This window comes from Eriocheir sinensis, chromosome 25 (genome assembly GCF_024679095.1).
Source record: "Eriocheir sinensis breed Jianghai 21 chromosome 25, ASM2467909v1, whole genome shotgun sequence".
In the NCBI taxonomy this organism is placed as follows: Eukaryota; Metazoa; Arthropoda; class Malacostraca; order Decapoda; family Varunidae; genus Eriocheir; species Eriocheir sinensis.
Genome location: NC_066533.1, coordinates 18,070,412 through 18,083,451, shown reverse-complemented (window position 1 = coordinate 18,083,451; position 13,040 = coordinate 18,070,412). Strand labels below are relative to the sequence as shown.

The window sequence follows — 13,040 nt, the reverse complement described above, 5'->3', positions numbered from 1 at the left end:
TTAGCTTAGGTTTGGGTTAGGTTAAGGATATATAAACAGATAGAGCGACAGGTTGATAGGTAGATAGGTGAGAGAGAGAGAGAGAGAGAGAGAGAGAGAGAGAATGAAGTTACAACACACATACATAAAGCAGATATTAGTAAGCTCCCCCCAAACTCGCTGATCAAATCAACATAAGGTGCCGTTTTAAAAGCACTCAGACCCCATCGAAGACTTGCAACCAATCAGCCGCGCCATTACGGTACAACGCGTGGGATCATAAACCCTCGGCCACATGTTCGACTCCCTGAGGTATATCTCTCCTCTATTAAAGCCTCTACTTAAGGGGAGGTGACGCCTGATATGTACCCTAACGAGGTGGAACAGAATGGGAGGCACGAAACTATGCTAGGTCAAGGTTTTATTAGCTAAGGTTAAGTCAGGTCACGCATGGTACTTCTCTAACTGAACTTGACCCCTTCTCTGGACACTCCTGTTTACTTTTACATTGACAGCGCTTAGTGGGTTCTATTTGTTTACTCTTTGTTGATTTCCTTTGAGTTGTTTACCGTAAAAAAAAACTGGGGAGGGAGGGATAGGCAGAGCAGCATCCCTCAGACCATCCATCTCAATCTCCTCACCCGCTAGGTCGCTCATCTTAAATGGGAGCCGCGTGGGGGATGTCTTGCTTACCTGTCTTGTCTCAGGTGTTTTATGTCTCCTGAGGTGTGACGCGCAGGTTGTCTTGTTGCTAAGGTGCCCAGATGTGTTTTTATTCAGACAGTTGTTTTCTTTTTTTTCTTTTTAAGGTCGTGGTGTCTTTGGAAATATATGCGTAAAATTTTAATGGTTTTTTTTTAGTTTATTTGTTTGGTGATTGTTTTTTTTCTGATTTGGTGTTTGTGTGTGTGTTATTGAATTATTTATTGATTTGTTTATTTATTCCTTTCCTTCTTTTATTATCTTCATCTTTCTTTCTTTTCTTTTTATATGTACTTCTTTCTATGTATTTGTTCTGCATTTTTTTATCTATTCATTAATTTCTTATACTGTCGTTCATATTTCTTTTTTCTTGTATTCTCTATATTTTCTTTCTTTCGTTATTGTTTTCATCTATTTACTTCTTTCTATGTATTTGTTTTGCATTATTTATTTATCTATTCACCAATTTCTTATACTGTCCTTCACATTTCTTTTTTCTTGCATTCTCTAGATTTTCTTTCGTTCTTTCTGTTTTGCTTCCTCTGTCTCGTTCCTCATTTATCAGTACATAGGAGGCTGGATGTCTTTTGTAAGATACGAGACAGCATCGCGTGTTAAGGTGGTGTTGTGTTTGTTTTTCTAAGATTTGTTCGGCTATATGAGGAGAGGTTACAAATGCTCGGGTTGCTCGGTCCAAAAAAGAAAGTATTAGCCAAGGTTGTTAATCATTCAAAGGTCGCAATTTGTTTACTTGAACTTTTAAAGAGACAAAGACTGATTCTGCGTAAAGGCCAAAGATGATGAAGCACTTAAGTTTTTGCTTCGGAAAATAAAGGAAGGAGAAACTGTTTTAAAATCATGAAATATAAACAAAAACAAATCAAATAAACGTTGAAAGTAAATGTTCTCGCACTTTTGAGGTTAATTAAAGGTAACGAGAGGAAGGAGAGAATAGTTTGGAGATGAAATCATTAAACACAAACAAAACAAAACAAAAAATAAAGCAAAACAGACATAAAAAATGTAAATGTTCACACACTTTTGACGTTAATGAAAGGTAACGAGAGGAGGGAGAAAATAGTTTGAAGTTGAAATCATTAAACACAAACAAAACAAAACAAAAATAAAGCAAAACACATAAAAAAGTAAAGGTTCCCACACTTTTGACGTTAATGAAAGGTAACGAGAGGGAGGAGAAAGTGTTTTAAACCTGAAACCATTAAAAACAAACAAAAACGTAACAAAACAAACGTTGAAAGTAAAACGTCCTCACACTTTTCATCTTAAAGGTAACTCTAACTAATTACTTTCTGTTTTCTTCCACCAGGTGCGGCCAAGATCAAGTCATCGCCATCGGAAAAGGTAAGAAGACAAATACCTGTACTTGTGTGAGAGTTTTTTCTTATGACGCGGGACTTAATCATTTTGGCGAACTCTTTGTGTAGCATCGTAGCCATTATGCAGGGAAGTGGGTCATACGTAGCTACTGGGAGGGGGTGGAATTAAAGAAAAGGGGAAGGTGCAGAGAGAAGACAGGGAGGGAAGGAGAGGTATGGAAAGGGGGTGAGATCTGAGGAGGAATGGGATTGTACATAGGAAGGGATAGGCAAGATATAGCAAGGGTAGGAGAAAAAGAATGAATGAGAATGGACTTAAGGGGGAAGGGGAAGGTGAAGAGAAAGGGCAGGGAGGGAAGGGGAGGGTATGAGAAGGGTGTAAGGGCTGTGAGGGGATGGGATTGTAACATAGGAAGGGATAGGCAAGCTATAGCAAGGGTAGGAGAAGGGGGTAAGGAGGTAGATGTAGAGGAAAGAAAGAAGGGAGGGAAGAGGAAAGAGAAAAAAAAAGAATGAATGAGAATGAAGAAGTGGAATCTATTAGTATGTTAGTATGTATATATCTACCTTGTTTATGTTCGATGTTTCTGTTTTTGTTTTGGTTAAGGAAAAAAAATATGAAAAACGTTGATTCATAAGCCCTTCTTGTTTTCATTTCTCTCTATCTTCATTTGCCTAATTTGCGGGTATTCATTTCATTATTTTTGAGGGTATTTTCCTCGTATGGTTCCTGCTTTTGTTTTGGTTAAGGAAAAAAAAATGAAAAAAACGTTGATTGATAAGCCCCTGTAGTTTTCATTTCTCTCTATCTTCATTTGCCTAATTTGCGGGTATTCATTTCATTATTTTTTTAGGTATTTTCCTCGTAGGGTTCCTGTTTTTGTTTTGGTTAAGGAAAAAAATATGAAAAAACGTTGACTGATAAGCCCCTCTTGTTTTCATTTCTCTCTATAGCCATTTACCTGATTTGTGGGTATTCATTTCATTATTTTTTGGTATACTCCTCGTATGGTTCCTGTTTTTTAGGCCTAGGGCGGGAGGAGGAGGGGAAGGAAGGGAGGGAGGCATACGTGGTTCAATATATGGGCATGCCAGATGATTTCAGCACATGGGAGGGTGCGGGGTGGGGGTGGGGGGGGTGGGGGGAGGAGTTGTGTGCACATGCGTAGTTATTTTCCTCTACGTCTCTTTGAATATGCGTGTTAGACCTGGAAAGGGAGAAAGGGAGAAGGGAAACATTCATCGACTCATCCACATATTCAAAAACAATCCTGGCGATGCGAATCTCATCAACGTGTGTGTAAGTTCTTCTACGTCTCATAATGGATATATGTTTTAGACCTGTGAATGGAGAAAGGGGAAAAGGGAAACACTCATCGACTCATCCACATACAATACATAAACAATCCTGGATACGCAAATCTAATCTACGTATATTTGAGTTCTTCTTCTAAGTCTCACAACGGATATATGGTTTTAGATCTGAGAATGAAGATAAAAACGAAAAAAAAGGAAACATTCATCGGTCAGCCACACATAAAAGCAATCCTGGATATGCGAATCTCATCTACGTGTGCTTGACTTCCCTGCGCATGTGTGTTCTCTATCTCGGTGTTATGACGCAACTCAGGACCTTGTGTTATCAGCCTCCACGCCCACATTTCGCGTCTGGCTCGTGAATGCCGGGAGTTGGGGCAGAATTTATGACCACAGAACTCAAAAGGAACTGATGGGAGGGACGGAGAGAGAGAGAGAGGGAAAGGTATGAGAAAGGGAGAGGAGGAGGAGGAGGAGGAGGAAGGAGGGTGAGAAATGAAAGGGGAGGGAAAGGGGATGGGATGAGAATGGAGAGGGAATGGGAAGGAAGAGATTAAGGAGAGAAAAAGGAAGGATGAGAAAGGGAATGGAGGAATGATAAGCAGAGAGAGAGAGAGAGAGAGAGAGAGAGAGAGAGAGAGAGAGAGAGAGAGAGAGAGAGAGAGAGAGAGTGTCCAAGCTTGTGCTGTCTTCCTAGGGCTTCAGCTTGCGTGGGTCTGTGATACTTAGGATGAAGTTGACCTCGCGGACTTGTATTTGAAGTCGCAAGGGGGAGGGGGAGGGGGAGGGAGGGAGGGGCCTGGGTGACTGGTTGGCTAAGTGGATGAGTGGGTGATTGGCTAACTGGTTGCATACTGGTTGTTGGGTGAGTGGCTGGGTGAGTGATTGCGTTTTGGTTACTTGGGTTGTTAGTGAGTGAGTGAGAGAGTGAGTTAGTGAGTGAGTGTGTGAGTGAGTTTGGCTGTTATTAAGTTAGTCTCTCTCTCTCTCTCTCTCTCTCTCTCTCTCTCTCTCTCTCTCTCTCTCTCTCTCACACACACACACACACACACACACAAGAGCCTCTATTTATAACACACAAGAGGCCTGGACACACACACACACACACACACACACACACACACACACACACACACACACACACACACACACACACCTCCCTCCCCCCCACACACCTTTTAAAGCCCAGCAATCAGCAATTTATCAGGTGAGAACGAGGAACACAAGCAACTCAAAATAGAAGAACCTTTCGCAACGCCATCTAGCGGAACTTTTAGGCGGTCGTTAATAGTCTTGTTTGGTTCGCCTTTGATGGGTCAGGTCACGTGGGGTTGCTTGGTTGATAGGCCCCGGGTTGCCCACTTCTCACTTCCCCTCCTCCCTTACCCTCCCCTCTCTCTCTCCATCCCCAACTAAGATAAGCCCCGTAAGGATTCGAACCCAGGGACAGCAAGGGAACGTGTGAATGGGGAGGATAATTGCCACATCTTTGCTTCCATTTTTTTCTTTGTATTTTTTTTGTTTGTGTGTGTGTGTCCGTTTTGGTAAGTGTTGTGAGGTGAGATAATTGAATGACCAGAAAGAAAAGTTTGTTGTGGTTATAAATTCAGGGATTGCAGTAGTAGTAGTAGTAGTAGTAGTAGTAGTAGTAGTAGTAATAGTAGTAACAGAAACCAATATATACACGAATCCTAATATAATCGGAACCAGCCTTTTGTATCATGGAGTGTATTTCCCGTAGACTCACAACACAAATTCTGCAGCATCTTCAGGGGTATGTGTTAGTCTAGTAGTAGGGATGTTAGGGAAAGGCAGGGAAGGGAAGGGTACGGTAGGAAGGGCAGGGAAGACACGGGTAAGGATGTGAAGGGAGGGGTAGGAAAATGAAAGGTAGGGAAAGGAAGGGCAGGGCATGGCAGAGAAGTGAAGGCAAGGGTATAAGGAATGGTAGTTTAGGGCAGGGAAAGCAAGGGTAAGGGAGGGTAGGAAAGGGCAGAGCAGGCAAGGCAATGGTAGGGAAGGGTAGGGCAGGAAAAGAAAGGATAGGGAAGGGAAGGGAAGGCAAGGGTAAAGAAGGGAAGAGCAGGGCAGGGAAAGCAAAGGTAAGGAAGGGTAGGGTAGGGAATGATAGGGTAGGGCAGGGCAGATCAGGGAAAGCAAGGGTAAGGTCGGGCAGGAGAGGAGAGAGCAGGGTAGGGCAGAGAACGGCAGGCAGGGCAGGGCAGGGAAAGCATGAGAAGGGCAGTTTAGGGAAGGAGAGGGTAGGACAGAGGAAGGCAGGCAGGGCAGGGCAGGGTAAGGAAGGGTAGGGTAGGAAATGATAGGGTAGGGCAGGGCAGATCAGGGGAAGCAAGGGTAAGGTCGGGATGGTGAGGAGAGGAGAGGGCAGGGTAGGGCAGAGTAAGGCAAGGGCAGGCAGGGCAGGGCAGGGTACCACTAGAGTCACTGTGCAAACCGGAGCGCCCCGTGCCCCGAATACTTGACAAGGCTTACCGTTGGCGTGCCCTCACTGGCTAAATCTTTTCTTGCCTACTTTTTCCTCAGGGTTAACTTGGTCTTGATCTTGATGTCACAGGTGGCTTGAGATTTCTCCCAGCCAGGCCTTTATATCGGCAGCTCCTGTGAAAGAAAAACAAAACATACAGAAAATCGGTGTTCAGCTACTCGGGGCAAGAAGTCAACATCTTGCACGCCACATGCTCTCCCAGGAACTCTTTCATCGCTTCTATCACTCGTCCACTCGTCTCTCCACTGAGCCCCAGCAGCAGCACCATCCACTCCCTTACCGTCCTCCCATTCACTCCATGCACCATCTCACTTAGAAACACTTGGTCTCGGTCTTGGGAGTCTTCGTCTTTGCTGACTTCGAATTGGCCTTTGACACGGCACACTAAAACACAAGCGCTTAGGAGATTCAATTAGAATAAAACATGATAATTCGTGTTGTTTACTCTGTGTTTATTTAAATGCAAAACCAGTGCTGCTTAGATTAGAATTATTTGTTATTTATTTGTTTATTATTAGAGGTGAAATATACTTAGGAAATGAGAAGGGAGGGAAGGAAGGAGAGAAAAAAAGGAGGAGAAAGAAAGGGATGGAGGGAAGGAGGAAAAAATGGTAAATGGAGAGAAACAGGGAGGGAGGGAAAAGAGGAAGAGAGGGAAAGAGAGGAACAGAGAGGTGAAGGAGTACAGAGAGAGGGAGAGGAAGGCAAGGAGGAAGAAATGGTAGGTGGAGAGAAACAGGGAGGGCGGGAGGTGGAGGAATGGAGAGAAGGAGGGAGGGAGGGAGGTGTGATATCTCCTCCTCGGGGATTACCTTTCTGAGATGACCGATATAGTGCACTCATTTGGCGTACATGTGTGTGTGTGTGTGTGTGTGTGTGTGTGTGTGTGTGTGTGTGTGTGTGTGTGTGTGTGTGTGTGTGGTGGGGAAAGTCCTTTTAGCATAATAGTCTCTCTCTCTCTCTCTCTCTCTCTCTCTCTCTCTCTCTCTCTCTCTCTCTCTCTCTCTCTCTCTCTCAAGACGATATGAATAATGATTGAAAGGTTTTAAATTCATAAAACAACAACAACAACAACAACAACAACAACAACAATAATAATAATAATAATAATAATAATAATAATAATAATAATAATAATAATAATAATAATAATAATAGTAATGACAAGTAAACCTTTTCTTGCCTTCTTTTTTGATTTATTTTATCTTTTATTTCTGGGGTCTGTTTTATGTATCTTTAGATTATATAGTTCGTGTGTGTGTGTGTGTGTGTGTGTGTGTGTGTGTGTGTGTGTGTGTCGGTTAAGGAGAGCTCATTACCTGCCTAAAAGCTTCTCCAGGTGACGAGGGAGAGAAAGCTGTGCTGGACCGGAGATAGGAGGAGGAGGAGGAGGAGGAGGAGGAGGAAGGAGAAGAAGAAGGAGGAGGAGGATAAATAACTATTGGCATGATTTGTGACCCCATCCTTGATTCCTCCTCCTCCTCCTCCTCCTCCTCCTCCACCTCCTCCTCCTCCTTCTCCTCCTCCTCCTCCTACTATTACTACTACTACTACTAATACTAATACTAATACTACTACTACTACTACTACTACTACTACTACTACTACTACTACTACTACTACTACTAATAATAATAATAATAATAATAATAATAATAATGTGTTTTGTTGCATTTTCTGTTTTTATTTATTTTTATCATTGTCGTCATTAATCATTTTCTTTCTTACTCTAATTATACAGGAAATATGACACACACACACACACACACACACACACACACACACACACACACACACACACACACACACACACCTAAGCTTATCAGAACTGTGGCCATGTTCAGTTTCTGCTTAATTGTTGTTTTCTCCTCCTCCTCCTCCTCCTCCTCCTCCTCCTCCTCCTGCTTCTCTTCGTCTTACATATCAACTTACACTTCTTTTTTTTTATTTTCTTCTTCTTCTTCTTCTTCTTCTTCTTCTTCTTCTTCTTCTTCTTCTTCTTCTTCTTCTTCTTCTTCTTCTTCTTCTTCTTCCTTGACTATTCAGAAGGCGACACAACATTCCTTTATCTATGTCTGTATGTTCTTCGTTAATGACCCTGTGACCTCTTGACCTCAGTGTGACCCTTTGCTTCCCCTCCTCCTCCTCCTCCTCCTCTTCTTCTTCTTCCTCCTTCTGCTATTACTATTACTGCTATTGCTACTACTACTTCTCATTTCTCCTTTCTCTCTTTTTTTTTCCTATTTGTTCTTTGTTGTTTTTGTTTTTGTTTTGTTGTGGTTGTTGTTGTTATCATTATTCCTCCTCCTTCTTCTTCTTCTCTTCTTCCTCTTCCCTCTATTCCTCATCCTATTTCTCTTTTCCCTTCCCCTTCTTTTTCCTCCTTTTCTCCCTCCTTCTCTTACTTATCCTTCTTCTCTTTTTGCTTTTCTTTCTCCGTCTTCTCCTCCTCCTCCTCCTCCTCCTATTTGTTTTTCGTCTTTTAATTGCTTCGTACCACACCTTTTACAACTCATTAACCTGCTTTCTTTACCCCCCCATCCCCACCTCTTACACCTGTCCCTCTTATCACCTGTAAACCAACACCTGAGAAGCACACACACACACACACACACACACACACACACACACACACACACACACACACACACACACACACACACACACACACACACACACACACACACACACACACACACACACACACACACACACACACAGGTAAATACAGGTAGATAATTAGACTTGGTTATCACTCTTACGTCTTTTCGTACCTGTATTTCTCCTCACCTTGATTTTCTCTCCCTTTTTATCTCTTTCCTCCAACTTTTTCCTCCACCTCTACCTTCCCACACCGCCGGAAATGGAGAGAAGGGAGGGAAGGAGGAGAGGGAATGAGAGAGAGAGAGGGAGAGAAGAGGGAAGAGAGGCAAGGAGGAAGGTAGGGAAGGAAAGAATGGAGGTAAGGAGGAAAGAAGGGAGGGAAGAAAGAAGGGAGGTAAGGGAGGAATCAGAGAAGGGAGGGAAGAAGGGAGACAACGAGAAAAGAAGGGAAGAAGGTAAGAAAGAAGAGTGGGAAGAAAATGGGGAGGAAGGGAGGTAGAGAGGGTGTAATGGAGGGAAGGGAGAGAAGGAGGGAGGGAGGGAAGGGAGAGAAGGAGGGAGGGAGGTAAGGAGGAAGGGAGGGAAGGAGGGATGACGCAGGGGAATGATTATCACAAAAATGGACTTGCAATTTGGTCTCCTTTGTGTGGAATTGGTCTGGCATCCCTCACCTCCTCCTCCTCCTCCTCCTCCTCCTCCTCCTCTTCCTCCTTCATTACCTCCCACTGTCCTCATCCTTTTCCTATTATTTTCACACTTTCCTCCTTTTCATCTTTATCCTTCTTCTTCTATTCCTCTTCCTCTTCCTCCTCCTCCTCCTCCTCCACCTTCATTACCTCCCACTGTCCTCATCCTTTTCCTATTATTTTCACACTATTTTCCTCATTTCCCTCACTTTCCTCTTTTTTTATCTTTATCCTTCTTCTTCTATTCCTCTTCCTCTTCCTCCTCTTCCTCCTCCTCCATTACCTCTCACTGTCCTCTGTCTCAACCTTTTTTATGTTCTTCTCCTCTTCCACTTCCTTTTATTTTGTTTCACACTGTTTTCCTCTTTTTTCCTCTTACTTAAATTTTCCTCCTCTTTTTTTTCTTCATCCTCCTTCATATTCTGATTTTTTTCCTCTTTTTCTCCTCTCTTTTATTTTACTTCACATTATTTTCCTCCTATTCGTCCTTTCCTTTTCCTCTTTTCTTTCACATTTTCCTCTTCTTCATCTTCCTCCTCCTCCTCCTCCTCCTCCTCCTCCTCCAGCTTCACTTCACACTGCTCTCCTTCCTTTCCTCCTCCACCTCCTCCACCTCCACCACCACCACCACCACCACCACCTCCACCTGTGTAATGCATCTCTTGATTAGGAAGTAATGACCAGGTAAGACTTAATTACCCGCTCAATTAGGGAGTCTCGGTCTGGCGTCCCCTTTTTGGAAGTTCAGAATTGACCGTGAAGTTTTTTTTATTATTTTTGTTTTTATTTTGTTTTATTATTAAGGCAACGTTGCATTTCACCTTTATTTTTTTGGCTAAGTGTGTGTGTGTGTGTGTGTGTGTGTGTGTGTGTGTGTGTGTGTGTGTGTGTGTGTGTGTGTGTGTGTGTGTGTGTGTGTGTGTCGTTCTTTTTTTTTACTCTTGTATTTGTATTTCGTTTTGTCAATCTTTGGTGTTCCTTTTTTTTTTTTGTTCGAAGTAAGTCATATGGTGTGTGTGTTGGGGGGGGGGGGAGGATGGGAAGGAGTGGAGGGGGAAGTTGAAGTGGTGGTTTTGGGTGTATGTGGTGTTGTGGGTTGTGTGGTGGTGGTGGTGGTAGTGGTGATGCAAGGGTGGTGATGTAGTGGTGATTCTCTGTGTTATGATGGTGGTGATGATCTTCTGGTGTGTCTGTTTTCCCACATTTCCGCACCTTTTTCTTTATTTCTTCCTTTTTTTCATTTCTTCGTCTTCCAAAACCATGAAATCCTAAGCATGAAGTTCGACCTAGGTTTGCCAAGAGTAGCATATATTGTCTCTTTATATTCCCTTGTCTTTTTTACTTAGTTCTTGTTTCTTTCATTTTTTCGCATTCCAAAACCATGAAATCCCAAGCATGAACTTCGACCTAGGTTTGCCAAGAGTAGCATATATTGTCTCTTTATATTCCCTTGTCTTTTTTACTTAGTTCTTGTTTCTTTCATTTTTTCGTATTCCAAAACCTTGAAATTCTAAGCATGAAGTTCAACACTCAACTCGTCCTTTTTTTCCTTTTTATTCACTTCTTTTCTGCATCCTTTTCCTTATTTTTCATTTCTTTAATTTTTTCGTCTTCCAAAACCTTTAAGTTCTATGCAAAAGCTGAAGTCGCCTCGCCATCTTCAATTTCCTTTTCTTCCCTCCCTTTTCTTCCCACATCTCCGCTTCCTTTTTTTTTTTATTCTTGTTTCTTTCATTTCTTCGTATTCTAAAACCTTGAATTCATAAGCACAAAATTTCGACAGACACCTTGCCCTTATTTCGCTTTTTTCTCTTCTTTTCTGCAGCCTTTTCCTTATTTCTCATTTCTTTCATTTTTTCGTATTCCAAAACCTTGAATTCATAAGCACAAAGATCAACAGCCACCTTGCCCTTATTTTCCTCTTTTTCCTCTTCTTTTTTCCCCACATAACAGCAGCTAATTTTCCCATCACTCACTCCTTTCATTTTTCGTACTTTAAAACCTTGAATTCTTAAGATCAAAATTACCTCGCCCACTTTTTTTTTCCTTTTTTTCCTACGTTTCCGCATTTCAAAACACATCCCATGACAGGAAGTAGGGCGTGACTTACTTACCTACTTACCTTACTTACCTTACCTGTACCTTACCTTACCTTCCCTTCCCTTCCCTTACTTACCTAACCTAACCTAACCTAACCATACTTTACCTAACCCTTCCCTTCCCTTCCCTTCCCTTCCCTTACCTTACCTAACCTAACCTAACCTAACCTAACCTAATCTAACCCAACCCTACTTTACCTAACCTAACCTAATCTAACCTAACATTACCTTACCTTCCCTTCCCTTCCCTTACTTACCTAACCTAACCTAACCTAACCTTACTTTACCTAACTTAACTTAATCTAACCTTACCTAACCTTACCTTACCTTACCTAACCTTACCTTACCTTACCTCACCTCACCTTTACTTCTTTTCCCTTCCCAGTACTTTTTACCCAACGATGAGGGACTCAGAACTCTTGCATATCAAAAAATCCCTCCCTTCCGTAATACCACTCAATGACCTTACCTTACCTTACCTTTCCTTCGACCCTGGAGCAAGGTGGCGTCAGGGCAGGTGCTGGACAGGTGATTCATAACAATTATTACCTGAGGCGAGTCCAAGATGGTGGTGGTGGTGGTGGTGGTGATGGTGGTGGTGGGGGTGGTGGTGTTGGTGGTGAAATATGCTCTGGTTTTTGTGTTTCTGTATTTGGGTTCAAGTTTGTGTATCTCAACCTCCCTCTCCTTCCCTTCCTCCTCTTCCTCCTCTTCTTCCTCTTCCTCCTCTCCTTTATCTTCCTTTTCGTGAAGAACTTTCCTCTTCCTTTTCGTATTTTACTTTCTCTGCTTCCTTTCCTTCTCTTCTTCTCCTCTTTCTTTTTATACCTCTCTCCCTCTTCTTCCTTCCTTTCCTCTTCCCCTGTTTCTTTCTCTACCTCTTCGTCATCCCCTCTCCCCTTCCTTCCTTCCTTCTTTCCTTTTCATCTCTCCTTCTCTTCTCCCATTCTTTATCTTCCTCTTTATCTTGCTCTTCATCTTCACCATCTCATTTTCCTTCCTCCTCCTTCTCCTCCTCATCGTCCACTTTCCCATCCTCACCCCTTTCCTCTTCTTCCCATTTCCTCCTCTTCCACTTCTCAATCCTGGGGTGGGAAAAAGTGGGTGGAGGAGGAGGAGGTAGGCGATCGTGAGTGGAGGAGGAGGAAGAGGAGGAATGGGGGAAGTGCATGGAAAGAGATATAGACCAAAGAATGAAGGAGATAGAGGGAATATTTCAAAAGGGCGGGAGTAGCTTAGAATAGAAGGAGGAGGAGGAGGAGAATAGAAAAAAATAACGAAGAGAAGGAGATTGTAGGAGTATTTCAAGTAGGAGGGAAGAAGTAAAATTGAATAAAAGGAGGAGGAGGAGGAGAAAAGGAGGAGGAAGAACAGGAGAAAGAGAAGAAGGAGGAGGTGGAGGAGGAGGAGGAGAATAGAAAAAAGAACAAAGAAAAGTAGATTGTAGGAATATTTAAAAAAAGAAGTAAACAAGAATAGGAAGAGGAGGTAGAGGAGAAAAGGAGGAGGAAGAACAGGAGAAAGAGAAGAAGGAGGAGGAGGAGGAGGAATAGAAGATAATAAGGAGATAGAGAAACAATATAAGAAAGATTAAGGGAAAGAAAAAAAGGAAAATTAACGGAGAAAAATAAAATAAAAAGAAGAAATGAAAAAAATACAAAATAATAAAAAGATAGAAACCATATTGCAACAGGGCGTCAGTAGGCTGGAACAAGAGGAGGAGGAGGAGGAGGAGGAGGAGGAAGACACCACGCCCAGGGAAGGGAAGGGCGTTGGAAATGTCCCTCGAGGCTTATGTCAATCACTCTTG

General features: G+C 42.6%; 1 protein-coding gene across 11 annotated transcripts in view; it reads left to right on the top strand.

The window, feature by feature from the left end:
- Positions 1–13,040, top strand: part of LOC127003534 (CAP-Gly domain-containing linker protein 1-like) — a 140,079-nt gene that overhangs the window by 676 nt on the left and 126,363 nt on the right. For all 11 annotated transcript variants that reach the window (XR_007757131.1, XR_007757132.1, XM_050870385.1 and 8 more), the window contains exon 2: positions 2,009–2,043. The gene's annotated coding sequence lies outside the window, so the exon portion shown is untranslated. The remainder of the gene's footprint in view (positions 1–2,008; positions 2,044–13,040) is intronic.